General features: G+C 37.0%; 1 protein-coding gene across 13 annotated transcripts in view; it reads left to right on the forward strand.

The window, feature by feature from the left end:
- The window catches only part of NCOA3 (nuclear receptor coactivator 3), a 125,799-nt gene that overhangs the window by 69,303 nt on the left and 38,240 nt on the right, over positions 1 to 18,256 (forward strand). For 4 of the 13 annotated variants that reach the window (XM_055545222.1, XM_055545223.1, XM_055545219.1 and 1 more), the window contains one exon: positions 673 to 760. The exons of the other annotated variants lie outside the window; for them this stretch is intronic. The gene's annotated coding sequence lies outside the window, so the exon portion shown is untranslated. The remainder of the gene's footprint in view (positions 1 to 672; positions 761 to 18,256) is intronic. 13 annotated transcript variants of the gene reach the window in all.

The raw sequence follows: 18,256 nt of genomic DNA on the forward strand, positions 1-18,256 counted from the left end.
CCTAAGGAATATAGACTTGCATTTCTAAAGTCTCTTTTATTCTCGTATCTTGAGACTAGGCAACCAGTCTCAACAAACTCTACTAGATTTCATTTGCAGGACTTATAAATGTGAATGAATTGTCTCTCCTCCCAGTACATCAGATTTACTGAGTCTCTGGCCTACTTTTGAGGCTGGTCCCTATAAGCAAAGAATAGGTACCAGGCCTGGAGGTATTGACTTATAAAGTGAAGTTATTATTTGTTAATGATGGGCTTGTCATGCCTGACTAAATGAGAATTATTCTCAATTATGACATTCAAGATGCAGACTTGATTATCCAGTTATCCTGATAAATGAGTTGACAGATTTTTATTAAACCTATTCAATTAATAATATTGACATGAAAAGTAGAGAGACTCAGTTTTTATGTTTCTGTTTTTTCCCCTGCAATTTGAGGACATTGAATCAGGTGCCACATAGAATGCTTTTAGAGTACGTAAGTGTAATTTATTAAATTAAGGGCTAGATATAGAAGAGAAGGAAAAAGGGCTTCTTTATAGAACCCACTGGAAAACATAATACCAAACAATAATATTCTAAAACAAATAACCGCAGTTAAAATCTTCACTAGTTTATTCAGTCCTGCGTAAATCTGTTTCGCTTAATCTTTTGTTTTTTTTTTTTTTGCAGTCTGCTTTGAAGACTTCATCCACTTAGGTGTATAAAGGGACCTAGAAATTTTGACTTAGTTCATCTTCCAGTACAGTTGTAAAATTGTGTAAGTTACCTTAGGTCAGTAGTCTGTCACCCAGAATTTATTTCATAAAATATTTAGATTTGTTATCTCTTCCATGAGAATCTTAGACTTCAAGGCAAACAGCAGAGGAAAGCCAAGCCACCCATTTGGCAGGAAGACATTTTGGATGTCCTTCATTCATTGTTATGGACAGGAGTTTTCATCTGATGTTCTTAATCGTTGGCCTGAAGGAGTACTTTTAGTCCCTAAAGTATTTGAGACTAATTGTCACAGATTTTACTTATGTGAAAATGTTTATTTCACATTCATTTTTGAAGGATTCCCTGTATATAAAATTCTGTGTCAGTTGCTTCAGCACTCTAAAGATCTTGTTGTCTGATTGCTTCTAAAAAGGTAATTTTTATCTTTGTTCCTCTGTATATATGGTCTTATGGTCTTTTTTTCTTGTGACTACTTTCAAAATTTTCTCTTGAAAATCAAGATGTTTGAATTTAAATAGTTGGACTTTAATGTACTTAGGTTTGGTTTTCTTTGTATTTATTCTTGGGATTAACTGAACTTCAGTGTGCAGACTGGTGTTTTCATCAAGTTTGGGGGAGTTTTGGCCATTATTTCTTGAAGTTTTTTGTTTCTGCTTCAGTCTCACTTCTGGGGCTCTGGTTAACATATTTGATAGACCATTTACTATTTCTCACTTGTCCTTTCCATTTGTCTTCAATTTATTTTCCTTCCATTCTTCAGATGGGTAGTTTTGATAACCCTTTAAGTTCAATTACTTTATTTCTTCTCCAGTCTGAATGATATTCAGTAAGAAAATATTTTTCTGTTTCAACCTTGTTCTTACAACCCAGCGTTGTAAAGGGCTTAAGCCAATGGATTTATCAAAGTTGTATAACTAGTTTGTGATGTAACTGAAGTTAGAACTTACATCTTGATTCTTTGCAAACTTTCGACCTTTTCTTTCTATAATTTGTGAACTTTATATTGTAGTAAGTTGCAGTCTTTTTAAATATTCATGCTGAAGAGGTAGAGGATATTGCTTAAACATTATACAGTTGCAGAAATTAAAGGTAAGTTCTTATTTGTGGTTTAAAAATGATTTTTAATAGAAAAATGTAAGTATCACTGAAGTCAGTAATACCTTAGAAACTTACAGATGACATTACTCCAGCATTGAAAGTAAGCCTGTGGTTATTCAACAGAAAAATTCAACTTTAACTATAGAAATTCTAACATCATGACTTTCTGGAGTTTAGGCTGTGATATTATTCATGGTCTTGGAAATTAACTTTTTGAATACAACCTCAGTTAATGGATATATTTCGTGTAGATTTCTGAAACTGATTTTTATGTCATCTTTGTTAAAATTAAAACACTGTATAGTTGGATAGAGGAATGAAAATATTGCCAAGGCCAGGATAATTATCACATGCTTTCATATCATATTTTATTAATAATATTGTAGTTTCTAAAGTTCCGGCAGAAGTCCTGAGAATTTTGATACTTAGAAAAAGTATTGCATATGAATGATGTTCTAAGTTGTGAGAACTGTATTTGTCTCTGTCCTTCAGTTTAGTTTGATATTGAATTACTAGAGTTTAAAGATAACAGTTTTAATTATAAACTGTTTTTTATGCCTTATAGTTAAAATGAATTAAACTCAAGGAAATCTGTAAAGCAACTGTTATTTAAAAACCAAACAGTTTAAGTGAACTGCTTCTCCCCTACTCAGTGTAAATGAATGATCGTTAGATTAGAAGATCAAACTATCAGTAAGATGAAGATATTTAAAATTGTTTTTTAAAGTGATGTGCATAGGGGTGGGTTGAGAATCTATGGTACTTGGTGATGACCAACCTGGTAAAGGCCATACTTCTTCACTATTTTCTTTTTATAAAGACTGGTAGGAACTTCTAGTGAATGTGGCTGGAAAACAGTAACTTCTTATTCAGGATTTCAGATGGGCCAGTTCTATTGAAAGTCTGTTGTTGAAATAGCTGTAAATGGTGCAGTTAAACTCAGAGATTCCATGAAAAAAGGAGTAGAGTATTTGATGTCATAAGTTTTAAGGTTTTTGGGGATTTTTAAGGGGATGAGTGGAAATATTTAAGGGCTTGGGCTCTGACATTGGCAAGACCTGGGTTTAATTTCTAGCTCCATCACTTACTAAATATTTGACCTTGAGTGAGTTATTTTACTTCCCTGTTTTCTTATTAAAAGGAATAAAGTTGAATTCTATACTTTCATCTGTTCTCTGTATCAAAGGACGACTGCAGTGGGGATTGAGTAGTAGATGAAATACAGTCAACACAGGATCTAGCTCAAATGTTAGATTAAGTATTTGTCCACATAGTTTTTAAAATTTAACATTAAGATTATGCAGTATTTTATATGAGCAAGAGTATATATTATTTGTGAGTTATAAAGTATACTTTGATGAACACCTGTGAACCTGCTACTTGAATTTAAGAGCCGGAAGGTTGTTAGGTGTACCCATTCCCTCTGTGTTTCTCCCTGAACTCATCCTGCCTGGATCCCAGAAGTAACAGTTTCCTTTAGTTGCAGTTGCTTTCAAAAAAGTTTGAAAAGCCACACATATATATGTGTTCCTGAACAATGTTCAGTTTTGTCTTTTAGCTTTACAAAAATATAAGGAATGTAGTGTACTTGTTTTTTCAACTTTTGTTTGCTTTTAAGATTCTACCATGTTATATATAATTTATTTATTTTTTCTGCTACTATATGGTAGTCTTTCATATGGCTTTATTAGAATTTTTTACATTTGGGATTGAACATTAGTTTTCTCTAGTTCTTGATGTATGAATGATATTTCAGTGAACATTTTAATACATGTCACTTGTTGCAGAGAGACTTGTTATTACTCTAAAGTTTTAAAAGATAAACTTGATTTTTAACTGCTGATGTAATAAATTTACTTTTAATGGGGAATTTCTTTAGAAAAAAGTAAATTTTCTTATTGAAATAGCCCTGTTTCATTAGCTACTTTATTTCATACAAGTCATTTATTATTTATCACAGGATTGGCAGTATGTACTGCAGTGTTTTTAAACAACTTTATTAAAGTATAATTTGCAAAGAATAAAATTCACCAACCTTCCATTTACAGTTTCAGTTTTGGCCAGTGTAACCATTGTCTCAATTTTGACGGAAGACACTCCTGCCACCCCCTGAAGTTCCTTGTGCCCCTCTGCAGTCTGTCCGCTCTCCTGGTAACTGGTGGCCACTGGGCTGCTCTAAGTCACTACAGTTTTCCTTTTCTTGAATTTCATATAAATGGCAATCCCCTTATGTGTGTATTATTTTGTAATTGTTCCACGTTTCCTGAATATTCTGTCCTTTTTCCTCTTTGTATTTTCATTTTGGAAGAGAGAGAAAAAGGGAGTGAGGGAGAGAAAGAAAAAGTATATGTGTGTATTCAGCCTCACTGGTTCCACTCCTCTCACCAAGCAGCTCTGTCCGTGGACAGCATTCTTTATTTTTGTTAGTGATTTTGATTTTAATACTCTAATTTGGTTTTTTAGAGTGTCCGTCTCTCTCCTTACATCCCCCATCTGTTCCTGTATGTTGTCCACTTTTACCATTCGAGCCCTTAGCATATTAATCATACTTAAAATTGCACAAGTGGTTCCACTTAAAAATTTTTAAAGACCCTGCCTCTTTCCTGTTTACTAGCAGTCTTCAGAGGATTCTTACATAGGTGGCCACATTAGAAACTTAATGTTCACGGTCACAGTGTTCATGTTAGCCGAAAAGGGGAAACAACCTCATGTCCATCAACTGAGGACTGGATGAAGACATATCTGTAAAATGAAGCACTGTTAGATGCCACAACACGGATAGACCTGCAGGCTAAGCCAGTCACAGAGGACTAGATACTGTATGATCCCACTTGTATGAACTGTGCAGAATAGGTAAATCCATAGAGACAGAACATAGGTTAGTGGTTGCCTAGGGTGAGGGTGTCAGAGAAGTTGTGTGGGGTGGGGGTATGGAAGCGTTAGGGGAGTGACAGCGGAGGGGCTTCTTTCCGCAGTAATGAAAGCCTCTGCAGTTGTCAGTGGTGACAGCTGTGCAGCTCTGTGCTTGAAGCGCTGGACTGTGTATTCTAAGCGTGTGGTGCATGAACTTTATCTTTGTAAAATTCTTGCTGTTGGTATTTTTTATTTTTAATTGGAGGATATTTGCTTAACAATGGTTTATCATATCTTAATGAAACTCTTAGAGAATATAGCTGATGTATTCAGGAATACTAAGAGTTCTATGATGCGATAAAGGAATTTTATGGGAAAATATGGGTACTTTCCTAATGGCACTGACTTCAGAAAGTGTGCTGTGTATCTCAAACTTTTCTGAGATTCAAGAATAACGTTAATTAAACTCACCTCAGTTTTTAAAAAACCTTAGTCTTTGTTAGACTAGTTGGCCTGAAATTATAGGGTTAATGTTAATTCCAGCCCCGTATCTTCATTTGTCAAGAAAGTTTATGTCAAAAGACTTTATTCAAAAAAGAATTCAAAATCATACCGAAATCCATCTACACTTTTCTATATGTCCGTTAAATGCTCGTAAGTTACTTACGGATATTTTGCCGTTATACATCCAGAAATCAGTTTTTTGCACTCAAGCTTATAAGGCCAATTAGAAGATACTAAGAAAGCCATAATTTGGTGGATCTGCTCTCTTGGGCTGATGAAGTGCTGTAGTTTTAAGTGGAAAAGTGAAAGTTATTTTACTTGAGATAATTTGACTACACTAGGTCCCTCACTCCTTTTTTATCTTTTTTAGGTTTTAAGCTTTTAAGAGATTCTTTCTGTGCAGTGGTGACTGATGACTAGTGATGTATTTAAAATGTGGATGTCACTGGTTTTATGATATATAGGAGAATATCGATGTATTTATAATTTTGAAAGCTTAGTTTGAATTTATTGTTGGTGAAAGAGCAATTTACTTTTCAAAGATAGTTTTTTTTTTTTTTTTTTAGCATAGGTCACATACTATACAGAAAAACTTTAAAAAGAAAATTCCTATTAATAGTTTTGTTCTATTATTAAAGTGAAAAACTGCTTAAACTGGTTTGCTTTTAAGGATGAAGCTTTCTGAATATGTAGAGAAAACTCTTAAAGTTATAATATCCATCTTTGGCACAAATAACAAACTATCTAAATTGCTCTGCTAGTGTAATCGCTATTTTTCTGCTCTTGGTAAAAGTGGATGGAGGTAAGGTTGTAGTAATTGTTCACAGTCAGGGTTTGTTAAAGGGACAGTTTTATTAGAGTTGGAAAATATAGACATAAAGTCATCAGGTTGGTAATATAGATCTTGTAGTACTTAATTTTGTAGCTTAGTTAAGAATATAATTGGCCTAAATATCAGCTCAGTGATCCAGAAATACAAATAATCCAGTTTATATCAGTTCAGTGGTCCTGTCTCTCATGTGCCAAACTCTTAGTTACTTTTTTATTACTCTGTTTTCAAAAGAATATGTTTGGAATCTGTTATTTTTAACATGTAAAGCCTGCATTATTTTGAAGTTGATATTGAAAACCTATAAACTTCTGACCTTGAGTAGAATTTTCTGTGTATAACCATTACATACAGCTGGTGGATTCAAAATTGCCTTTTCTGGTACTCTGCTTTGTGAAAAATAGTATGTATTGGACATGAGTGTATGACAGCTGACATTTATCAAGGATAACAGGAGCTCATTTTCACATTTTAAAAACTTCGAAAGCTCTGCATGTGTACACATGCTCAGCATATGTTCCTAAGATTTAAATATATTTTCCATCATGTATCAATCTTTAATGAACTTCACATATTAAGCTCATGCTATGTGAGTCCACAGTCAACCTAAAGATCAGAAGTATAGGGCATTTAATTCACTTCCATAAAATTTTGTCTTTCATAGTTGAAAAATCATCCCAAGTAAAAATGAACCTAATGTTTTCCAGGTAGCACTCCTGTTACATAATGCGTGATTTGTCATTACTTTCATTGGCCTACTATAAAATTTGCCCCTCATGTAGAAACGGCCCTATAGAATCTTTATTTTTGCTACATCGACTGCTAGCATATTGTTCTTGGTTTAAAAAGATTTTTATAGAGCTAGTTGTTTCATTGGAGGGTGACCATAAATAGAATTGGAATTGGATGATTCTTAATCTTGTTCTTAGCCTTTTAAAGTTTTCTTTAAAATGAGATTGTGATAATAATTTTAAAAGAACTTTAGAACTCCAGAGTTCATTATGTGTTGGCAAGCTTGTTAATTAAAACAACACCTTTATGGTTGGTGCAGGTTTCAGATACTGCAACCCTTGGATATGTTGACATGCAGATCACAGTGGCTGCTGCAAGGTAACAGGACGTGCATTGACTTCAGAAGATAGATTGGCCATGCACAGCTGTAATCCTGCTGTCTTCTCTTTTCTAGACTTGATTTAGGAGTATGAGGTCTTTGATTTCTAAGCCCTGGGAAATAAGTTGAAATATAATTTTTGTGTATATTAGAGTTTATATTTTGGCTTTTGATAAGTCTGTTATGTGGTGTAAAGGTACCATGTAAATTGTAGGCATTTTATTACTAAAGTAACTCCCAATTCCATTTGAAATACAAGAAGCCTGAGTTTTGTCCTTTTCTGTTTTTCTTTCAGCAGTTGAAAAGGAAGCCATTTTATTAAGAATGATGAGTAATGAATGGGATTTTAAATTTAGGCTAGTTAAATTGCCAGTGTCTTTATTTTTTTTAAAAATTGCAGTGAAATTAATTATGAATTTTAACATGATTTTTCAAAGAAGAAATTGTCCTTAAATTGCAACCCAAGTGTCCTTTCTAATAAAAGATACTGTTTCAACAAACTATTTTTGACAGGGAAATGTACAGTATCAGAGAAGTTTAAGGAAAATATTTGAACTGTTTACATAAGAGCAGTTTAAGACTACTACCAAAACTATATTTGTAGCATCTTTGAGAATTTAGTGCTTCTCAAATGACATCTCTAATCTTCTGTTAGGTCCCAAGGTTTAGATTTGTTTAAGTCTATTTTGCTAATACTGGAGTTGGAAAACACACAAATACATTGTTTCCTGAATTTATTTGAGTTGTAGAGGTAGTTATTTTATAATTATTCTCTCTTTAAAATAATTTTGATTCTGTCTGTAAATCATAAGATTCTTGTGGGAGCCATCTTTCAGGCCTACCATTTGCCCACCACTGAGCTTTTTTTTTTTTCTTTTTTTAAATGTGTGATTTTTTTTTTTAAATTTCTTTCAGCAACCTTGTAAAGGTGATGGTATATCCACTCTCAAGAAAAGAACATTAAGATGCAGAGATTTAAATTTGGCAAATACCGTATTGGGGCTTAGATCAAATCTGTGTTCTTTCCCTTTTTTACTTCACTGTGCTGCCTTCTGGTTGGATTCATCAGTCCCTGCACCCTGCCCCAATTCAGTGATTATGTGTGTGGTGTCTGGTCTAAGAATTAATCCTAGTCTATTGAGTTTTGTTTAAAATGTGGGCTTAAGCATCCCATGCTAACCACATCTATTCGGAGTTCTGATATTTGGTGCTCAGATAATGGGCAGTACCATCTTTTTTATACTTAATAATTTATGAAGTTTTATATTTTTTCTTTTTAGAACATTGTTGCTCTATATGTATTATATTTTCATGGCTGTTGATTGTCTTATTAAGGATTGTAATCATTTATTTTAAACTTATTTGAAGATTTTATTGGGTGGTTAATTCATCTTTTGGAATCAGTGCAATTTCTTGGGCATCTTAGTTCAATTTTTAAATCCACTTGGTAAGTTTAGTTTATAATTTGTATCTTGAGTGGGAAGTTTCTCTTTTTTGATGCACTTTGTGTGTCCCCCTTTCCCTGTCTCTGGCACTCATAGCTTATTTGTGTTGCATTCAGAAATCATTCGGAGAAGGCAGTGGCACCCCACTCCAGTACTCTTGCCTGGAAAATCCCATAGGCGGAGGAGCCTGGTGGGCTGCAGTCCATGGGGTCGCTGAGGGTCGGACATGACTGAGCAACTTCAGTTTTACTTTTCACTTTCATGCATTGGAGAAGGAAATGGCAGCCCACTCCAGTGTTCTTGCCTGGAGAATCCCAGGGACAGGGGAGCCTGGTGGGCTGCCGTCCATGGGGTCGCACAGAGTTGGACACGACTGAAGCGACTTAGCAGCAGCAGCATAGTAATATATTTTCCATTTTCATCCTGTTAATGCACTGATGGCAGAAAAGCAGTGATGCATAAAACTGCTGGTATCTTAGCATGAATCAGGGCAGCGGCACTACCAGACTACTGGTAGTCAGTTACATTTTTCACTCCTCAGTGCTCAGACTTAAAGGAAAAGAAGCAAAGAAAAACCTCACATAAACTCCACTTCTTTATCACTCGGGATTGTCTTTGATAAAGGAACAAAATTTGCTCATTTCATTAAATCTTGACAGTTGAGTACTGTATTTTTAACATTCTTCTAGTGAGAATGGAAAATACGCAAAAAACACTTCTGCCTACTAAAGTAGGATGGTTGTCTTGGGGAAGAACACTTGTGTGATTGGCTTTTATACTGAACAGGCCACTTTTTTTCATGAAATATAATTTTTACTTGAAAGAATGACTAAAACTCTGGCTTTGGAATTTGGGGATTTGGCAGACAGTTGCTTAAAGCTGAGCAAGGTGAACCTATAACTTTAAAGAAAGCATCTGAGAGTATTTGTTGACAGTGATAAAGCTGGAGTTTTCAAGTAGAAATTAAGTTAATTTTGAATCTGTCACCATGACTGTGACAGCTTCTCAGGACTCAAAGACTTTATGAATGAGACGGGTGGTGATATTAATGTGGTGGAGTTTTTGATATTGTATAATGTATCAGTATTTGAAAATCTGCTTATTCAGTGAACCAGTATTATCCAAATGATAATGTTTGATGTTGCAGAATCATGCATGGGTAAAAGTTTTTTCAGAGTGTAAGTTAGTATTTTAATGTAACAGTACGAAAGTTCATTGATTGGGTTTCAGATTGCACTTTGCAACTGACCTTTAAGAAAGTACCACTTTCTTAATGCCAGGGAGTGCTGGCAACACCAGAAGCTAGGCGAGGGTGGAGCAGGTCTCCCTTGGAGCCTTCAGGAAGAGTATGGCCCAGTCATGCCATGTCCTTTTTGGACACTGAGCCTGGAGAACTTCAAGACACTATCCTGTTGTTTGTGGAAATTCATTACAGTAGTCACAGGACACTTAATACAGTAAGCAAATCTGAGTAAGATGTATTCAGGGTATGCCTCATGTTATTTTGTTTTGTTGTGTTTTTTGCAATATTTTGTAAGTTTGGAAGAATTTTTAAATGAAAACTGAAAGTACTACTTGCCATTTTAGCATAATATCAAGGAAAATTATTTATAATGAATTATAAAAGGCTATTGAAATAGTCCTTCCTTTTACAATTACGTGTATCTGTGTGACTGGATTTTCTTCATATATTTTGATCAGTATGACGTATCGCAGCAGGTTGAATGGTGTAGTAGATAAGAGGGTTCAGCTGTCTCCTGTTGTCGGACATTAAGGTTTGTAAAAACGTGAAACAGTGCCACCTCTCATGCGATTGTTTTGTTTCATGTTATTTTTCATAAATTGTATACAGTAATGTATGATGGACTTGTTTTTAAATGTAGTAATATTTCAAGTGTTTCTCAGTATTAATTTCTAATGTAGTAAATATTGACGGAGAAGGCAATGGCACCCCACTCCAGTACTCTTGCTTGGAAAATCCCATGGACGGAGGAGCCTGGTAGGCTGCAATCCATGGGGTCGCTAAGAGTCAGACACGACTGAGCGACTTCACTTTCACCTTTCACTTTCATGCATTGGAGAAGGAAATGGCAACCCACTCTGGTGTTCTTGCCTGGAGAATCCCAGGGATGGCTGAGCCTGGCGGGCTGCCGTCTATGGCGTCGCACAGAGTCAGACACGACTGAAGCGACATAGCAGCAGCAGCAGTAAATATTGATAGACAATAACCCACATAACCAAAGCTTTTTAGAGTTCAAGAAATCCTGATATTAAAAAGGGGTGGAGAACTGCTAGACTAGTGTATTTGGTTAGAACTGTACCAGCTTTTGACTTAAACCTTGCACCTCGTATCTTTGAATAGCTGTGTGTACATGGTGTGCTATGTCTGGTACTCAGTTGTTCCTGCTTTTCAGTTACATGAAAGTCTTAGTTGCTCAGTTGTGTTTGACTCTTTGCGACCCCATGGACTGTAGCCCGCCAGGCTCCTTGAGTCCATGGAATTTTCCAGGCTAAAATACTGGAGTGGGTTGCCATTCTTTTCTTCAGGGGATCTTCCCAACCCAGGGATCAAACCCAGGTCTCCTGTATTGCAGACAGATTCTTTACCACCTGAGCCACTGAGGAAGCCCTTTAAATTACATATCAGCCATTAATTTTCAGTGGAGATGTTTTATAGCACAAAATACAACTTGTGATTCTACATGTACTAGTTTGTTGATTTCCTGGCACTGGGTCATCAGCTTGTTGGAGGCCAAAACAAAACCAAAAAAAAAAAGCCCCAAAACAATAACAACAAAAAACTTGTCTATTTTGATCAACAGTTCATCCCAAGCATATTGGTATAGGAAATGCAGTTTCCTTTGTGTGGCTAACATTCAGGCTCTTTAAGATCCCCTGGAGAAGGGAACGGCTAGCCACTCCAGTATTCTTGCCTGGGGAGTTACAGGGACTGAGGAGCCTGGCGGGCTGCAGCCCATGGGGTCCCAAAGAGTCAAAACGACTGAGTGACTAACACTTTCACTTTCACACGTAAAAAAAAACATGAAAAACTTGCCCTCCTCCTCAGTTTTATTGAGAAAATTGTTGACATATGTCACTGAGTAAGTTTAAGGGGTTCAGCAGGATGGTGTGATCTACACATGTGTTGTGGCATGCTTGCCACCATAGGTTCAGCTACATCCATCATCTCACATAGATACGATAAAAGGAAGGAAGGAAGGAAAAAAATTTCTTCCTTGTGATGAGAACTTTTAGGATTTACTCGTAACAACTTCTGTTTCATACAGCAGTGTTAGCATAGTCCTCAGCTGTACATTATGTCCCTGTTACTTTGTGACCACTCTCAGGATGCTTGCTGAAGTGGGTTTTGCTTTTACCAGTTTAGTTGTACAAGGGTTCATAATTAAAATTTTGCCTCAAATGTTCTCTCAGGATAATGAGATGAGCGCCCCCCCTTCATTTATTCCACACGCATAGGCAGGTTTGTGAAGTACACAGAAAGGCTCTTTAAGTCATGCGTCATAGAACTGACCTTTGAGTAGGGGGAAAAAAAAAACCCACACTATGTTTCATGTGAGATTACTTGGGTGATGATCTTTTCATCCTGTTCCTCAGTAGTTCATAGTCTCGCTTGCTGCAGATTTCTTCCCTTGAACAATCATGACCTAGAGGTACAGCTTTTTAGCTCTACATAGTATAGTAGGTATATTTTGGAGGAGAATAGAAGGCAGTTGAAGTCTGGTTTGGACTTTGGCTTTTTTCAGCCATGCTACCACTACACCACCCTCCAACAGGTAAATGATATTAGGAGTGCATTCTTATTTTCTTTTTGGACTTTGGTATATATGCTCTCATTCACTGTTTGTATTACTGTCATCCTGAAATCAGTAGTGACTTTTGGAGATTTATTTGAAGAGAGAACTTCTGTCATCAGACATATAACTTCTAGGTATATGGAAACATTATTTTTTTTAAAAAAGAATCCTTTTGAATTTAAGGTTATTTAGTCTAGGAGTGGAATTATAAATCACTGAAGAGTAACTATGCTGTGAAGTCAGAAAAAGAAAAAAGGCAATGGAAACAGCAAGGACTGAGCACAGACTAACTGTAGTCTACATGATGGCCCATTCAGGAAGTCTTATGAGTCAGACTTGCCATGTCGTGTTGCTTAAGTAAGAGACCATCTGCCCCAACATCTTTTCTTTTAGAGAAGGAAATCTGGCTAGGATGTTTTTCCTGTGATACCTTATTTTCTCTTTTTCTACCTTCAGTACCTGTTTTTGGAAAATTATTTCAAAGTGCTTCGTCATCTTATATTTCCCTATTGTTGATTTTTGAGATGTTAGTCTTATAGGGAAACTCAATGTAGCTTCTATATATTCTTGATATTGGTGGACAGAGCTAACTTTAGGACTGCAGGGGAAGTGTCTTGGTACTTCAAGCTTTTTTACTCTGTAGGCACTCCCATTTTATCAATATATGCCTTGCAGTTGACCCATGGTCATCGTTCCCGGTATCATTCATTCATTACTTGACTAGTGCTGCTTCTACAGCAGCTTTGCTGCTCTCAGTCGTTTGGTTGCCAGGTGACTAATGGCATCATTTGTTTAGTTTTAACATTTCTTAAAAAAAAATTTTTTTTTTTAAATTATTTTTGACTGCGCTGTGTCTTTTCCTGCTTTGCGGGATTTTCTCTAGTTGCCATGAGCAGGGGCTGCTCGTCATTGCATTGGGCGGGCTTCTCACTCGTGGCTTCTCTTATTACTGAGCTGAGGCTCTAGGGCACGCAGACTTCAGTAGCTGCAGCCTGTGGGCTCAGTAGCTGTGGCTCCCAGGCACTGGATCACAGAGGCTCAATACTTGTGGCTCTCGGGGTTAGTTGCTCCTCGGCTTGTGGGATCTTCCTGGATCAGGGATCAAACCCGTGTCTCCTGCATTGGCAGATGGATTCTTTGCCACTGAGCCACCAGGGACGCCCTTAGTTTTAACATTTCTTAAAATGTCTTTTCTTCTGCTAGACAGATAGCCTGGAATAGGAGAGAATGAGACACATGCTGTGATCATCTCTCCTTTATATCTTTATTGCTTATTAATTAAATTTATATCAGATTTTATTTCTGCTCTGTGCACACACCCCTCTAACTCCCCACTGCTTATCTTAATCCAGAGCTTTACCAGTTGGCTCAAGGAGATTGAACACTTTCTTCTTCCTTCCTTGCTTCCTTTCTTTTCTGCTTATATTTTTATTATGTGCCAGGGGACAGCCTTAGGTATAAACAATACTTTTGATGTAGAGCTATTTACGTCTTTCAAAGAAAAAATAAAACCACAAATCCAGAAATACAAAGAGGCCTTAAAAAAGAACCAGCACTCTTTGCTTTACCTGGTACCTTTGAAGGTACTTGGATAACCTCTTCAGAATCTTCTAAAAGGTGCCTGTTTACTCTTTAATTACACTTATTTATCTTAAGGACATAGACATCTGTGACAGTAGTTTTATTCTATCTTTATGGTTTTATGTTAGCTACTAACTGCCATTCACCACACTATTTCAGTGGGAAAATATTCTGAATTCCAGTCAGTTATCTGTACACTGAAGATAGCCTGAGTAGTTCTGGCTAATTTATTTGTCTGAAGCTTTTTAATTTGTTGTTGTATGGGATATTTGTAACGATTTGTTTTTCAAATGAGAACAAAATTGATGTTGCTGAAAGTCCATCTTTGTTCTTGGTATGGTGTACCTTGGAGGGTTCACCATTTTACCCTATTCCAGTTGCTTGCTTTGTATTGCTTTTCATTCTCACGATAAACCTAAGAATATGGAAGATGTGATTATTCCCAGTTTTTACAGGCGATCAGCTTTTTATAGGTGACAAAAGTCTGATTCCAACAAAGCCCTGCTGTCTTTTTATTGTATCACAGTACGTCAGCTGAAGAATTCAAACCCTTGAGTTTTATTTTGATAGATATCTTGAAGCCACCATATTTTTTTTGGAATGGAAATATCTAAGTGAAAAATGACATGTCGGAAAAAAGCAAAACTGTTTTGCAAGGTGTTTAGCCCCATCCCCCTGGTCTTCTCTGTATTTTAGGAGTATTGTGGTTGGTCAGAAGTATAGCTAATGGGAAGGGAAGAAAGAGGAGAACTGAAGTTGGAAAGAGGAACACAGGGAATGGTGGTATTAGGAGTGGAAAGAGAGAGGGAGTTTGTGATAAGATAGTTAGAGCTGATAGTGTAGAAAGTGGAGACAAATGTGGATAAGGTGTAGTATTGAAAATGTAATAAATTGAAAAATGCATTAGAATAAAGGGGATGGCTTTAAAATTTATTTATTTACTTTTGACTGTGTTGGGTCTTCGTTGCTGGCAGGCTTTCTCTTGTTGCAGGGAGTGGGGGCTGCCCTTTGTTGGTTCTTGGGCTTCTCCCTGCGGTGGCATCTCTTACTGTGGAGCCCAGGCTCTCGGCAGGGGCTTCAGTAACTGCAGCTCGTGGGCTCTAGAGCACAGACTCAGCAGTTGTGCAGCATGTGGAATCTTCCCAGACCAGGGGTTCAGCCTGTGCCCCCTGCATTGGCAGGTGGGTTCTGATCCATGGTGCCACCAGGGAAGTCCCAGGATAGCTTTTACTAATTGGATAATTGGGAATGGTTTCACCAAAGGTGACAGTCATTTGATCCCAAAGGATGACTAAAAGTGTTTCAGTATTGTAGATAAGAGAGGGATAGAGGGGACATCTAAAAAGAAATATGTGACTTAAGGGTTAAATACAAATAATAGCTGTTTTCATGAATATCTTTTGTCAGAATCTTTTTCTTTTTAGGCCACTTGGGTGGTGGAAGTGGTGGTGAGGAAGAAGTACAACTAAATAGTATGTTGTTTAGGAATGGAATAATTTATTATTAATAATAATAAATAATATAATAATAATGAATTAGGTGTATGAAGTTCAGGCTTATGTCTCATTCCTGTGAATGACAGTGATTCAGCATGTTAAATTGTCGGAGTCACTCTAACCTTTAAAGCAACTAAAGAATTACCCAGCTAGTTAGTATGCTGTCAGGCGAGGATAATTTGATTTCGATGGAATTGGCTTTCTTAACTCCCTCTGCACAGTGTATATTCGTGAACTTCATCTCTGTTGCTCGTGTAGAGGTTGAGAAATCTCTTGGCAGCAAGCTTCCAGTTGCATCTAGCACCTGCCTTGGCTAATTGGTATGCCCAGTTCTGGTACTAGAACCTCTGGGGAGTTTGTGTTTGAGTTTAGCTTCATCAGGCTTAAACCAGAGCATCAATGTAAAGGGGCTTCGAGGTCAGCTGTTGATTGAGAAGGAAAAGGCAAGCAGTACACCGAGAGAAGAGAGAATGAAACCTTGTGGATGAAATAGCTGTTACTTCATGTTTGGATGTTTCTCACCTCAACTTATATATTAAAAGTAGGATATTTTATTGCTCTTTGCTAGCCCCTTTCCAAATCTGCAGGCATTAATAACTAAAGATGGAGGAAAAGAATTGACCAGGACCTGAGATTTACACTGTTTTGTGGCAGATGTCCACACCAAGTTAGTTTATTGTTGATACAGTTTATATGCTTTTCCCCTGTTTTTAAAAAACTGTAGGCTAATAGGTTTCCTATCAGTTGTGCCTTCATTTTAACACTTACCAAATTATGTTGTTATAATTGTATGTTTTCCTCTTCTGCTTGCCTGAGAGTTCTAATAGTGGGTGGTGTCATTTATCTCTTATTTCCTGGCCCCAAAATGGTCTGGGCATGCAAATGTTTGAACAGAAATGGAATTAGATATAAAAGATGGATTGCATTAGGTGATTTATAGTGCATCCTACTAAACATACCAGGTTCTCAATAACAAAACAAAAGGATATTGCAAGTTAGTTTTTATTTGGACCCCCAACCCCTGGCTTTCAGCTCTTATCCTCTATACCAAGATTCAGTTAAAACGTAAAGGTAGGAGGTAGTCACTGGTGAGGAGATGTCCATAGTAGCTCCATGTTTATGGACTTACCTCCTCCTCTGCTTTTTCTTGTCCCCTAAACACACGCATTTTATTTTGTTTCCTTTCTTTGCTCCATGGTGCTGGTTCTCTTGGAGCTGCACAAGAGACTGAAATAAAACCTCTAATTTTATATTTTAGAAAATATAATCTTGTAGGATTAAGCCTAACTGGTGATGACTATCTATATACTGTATTTGAGTAAGAATGTCAATTTGGAACTTATATTTTGGGTAGCGTGTTTATGTACGGATGTCTCATAAATCTTTCCCAAGGGTAATTTTTTTCTAATTGGCTTAATCAGTCTCTATTTTTATATAATGTTTCAAGCAGTTTTCAATAAATAATCCAAATTCACAGTTGTATGAAAATTTTTTTAAGTTAATGAGATTCTCAGGAGACTCCCAGAAATACTCCCTAATTGACATATTTAATCATACCTTGTATAATATATCAGACAGACAAGCCTGATAAATAAACCAGATTATTGGTGGGATAGTCAGAAGTACTTGGCTCTAGCATTTAATCTTGGGAAACCCAAGAATGAAAAGATTTGACAGGTTATTTTGGTTATAGTTGGGGCTTCCCACGTGGCTCAGACGGTAAAGCGTCTGCCTGCAATGCCGGAAACCTAGGTTCAATCCCTGGGTCAGGAAGATCCCCTGGAGAAAGAAATGACAACTCACTCCACTACTCTTGCCCGGAAAATTCAGTGGACGGAGGAACCTGGTAGGCTACAGTCCATGGGGTTGCTAAGAGTCAGACATGACTGAGTGACTTCACTTTCTTTCTTTTTCTTTCTTTTGGTTATAGTTAACGCTTTTCTGAACTAAGCTTTTTTCCTTGCCATGTGAGCCACTAACTGTTGGTATCAAGTAGAAATAAGGGTCATGGTTAGTAGAGGGCCATTTATTAGGTGACTGAAGAATAGTGGTTGATTTTTAGAGACTTGAGGGAAATAGCAGCGTTAGTACCCGCTGAGCTGGAGGACCTCATTGCTTCTGACCCTAATACTGCATGTTCTTAAACCCTCATGTAACAGCTTCTCAGTGTTCTTACTGATGAGCTGAGACATTCTCCAGTTAACTTGTTTGCAGAGATTGTGTGATTCAACAGTATGATTGGTTAATTTTTTTTTTTTGGAGTGAGGGATGAAATGCCCAAGGAACATCTGATACATATTTTTTTGATTATAAAATTCTAAAAATATTGTAATCCCAGCTCTGCCATCTAGTATCTGTGTGTGATCTAGATGCTGTTTTATCTATAAAATGGGAGTAATACATACTTTGGAGAATTGTGAGAAGACTCTTGAGAGTCCCTTGGACTACAAGGAGATCCAACCAGTCCATTCTGAAGGAGATCAGCCCTGGGATTTCTTTGGAAGGAATGATGCTAAAGCTGAAACTCCAGTACTTTGGCCACCTCATGCAAAGAGTTGACTCATTGGAAAAGACTCTGATGCCGGGAGGGATTGGGGGCAGGAGGAGAAGGGGACGGCAGAGAATGAGATGGCTGGATGGCATCACTGACTCGATAGACGTGAGTCTGAGTGAACTCCGGGAGTTGGTGATGGACAGGGAGACCTGGCGTGCTGTGATTCATGGGGTCGCAAAGAGTCGGACACAACTGAACGACTGATCTGATCTCTAATGCCAAATATGTGATATGCCTGGCACTGTACTGC

This window comes from Bubalus kerabau, chromosome 13, assembly GCF_029407905.1.
Source record: "Bubalus kerabau isolate K-KA32 ecotype Philippines breed swamp buffalo chromosome 13, PCC_UOA_SB_1v2, whole genome shotgun sequence".
In the NCBI taxonomy this organism is placed as follows: domain Eukaryota; kingdom Metazoa; phylum Chordata; class Mammalia; order Artiodactyla; family Bovidae; genus Bubalus; species Bubalus kerabau.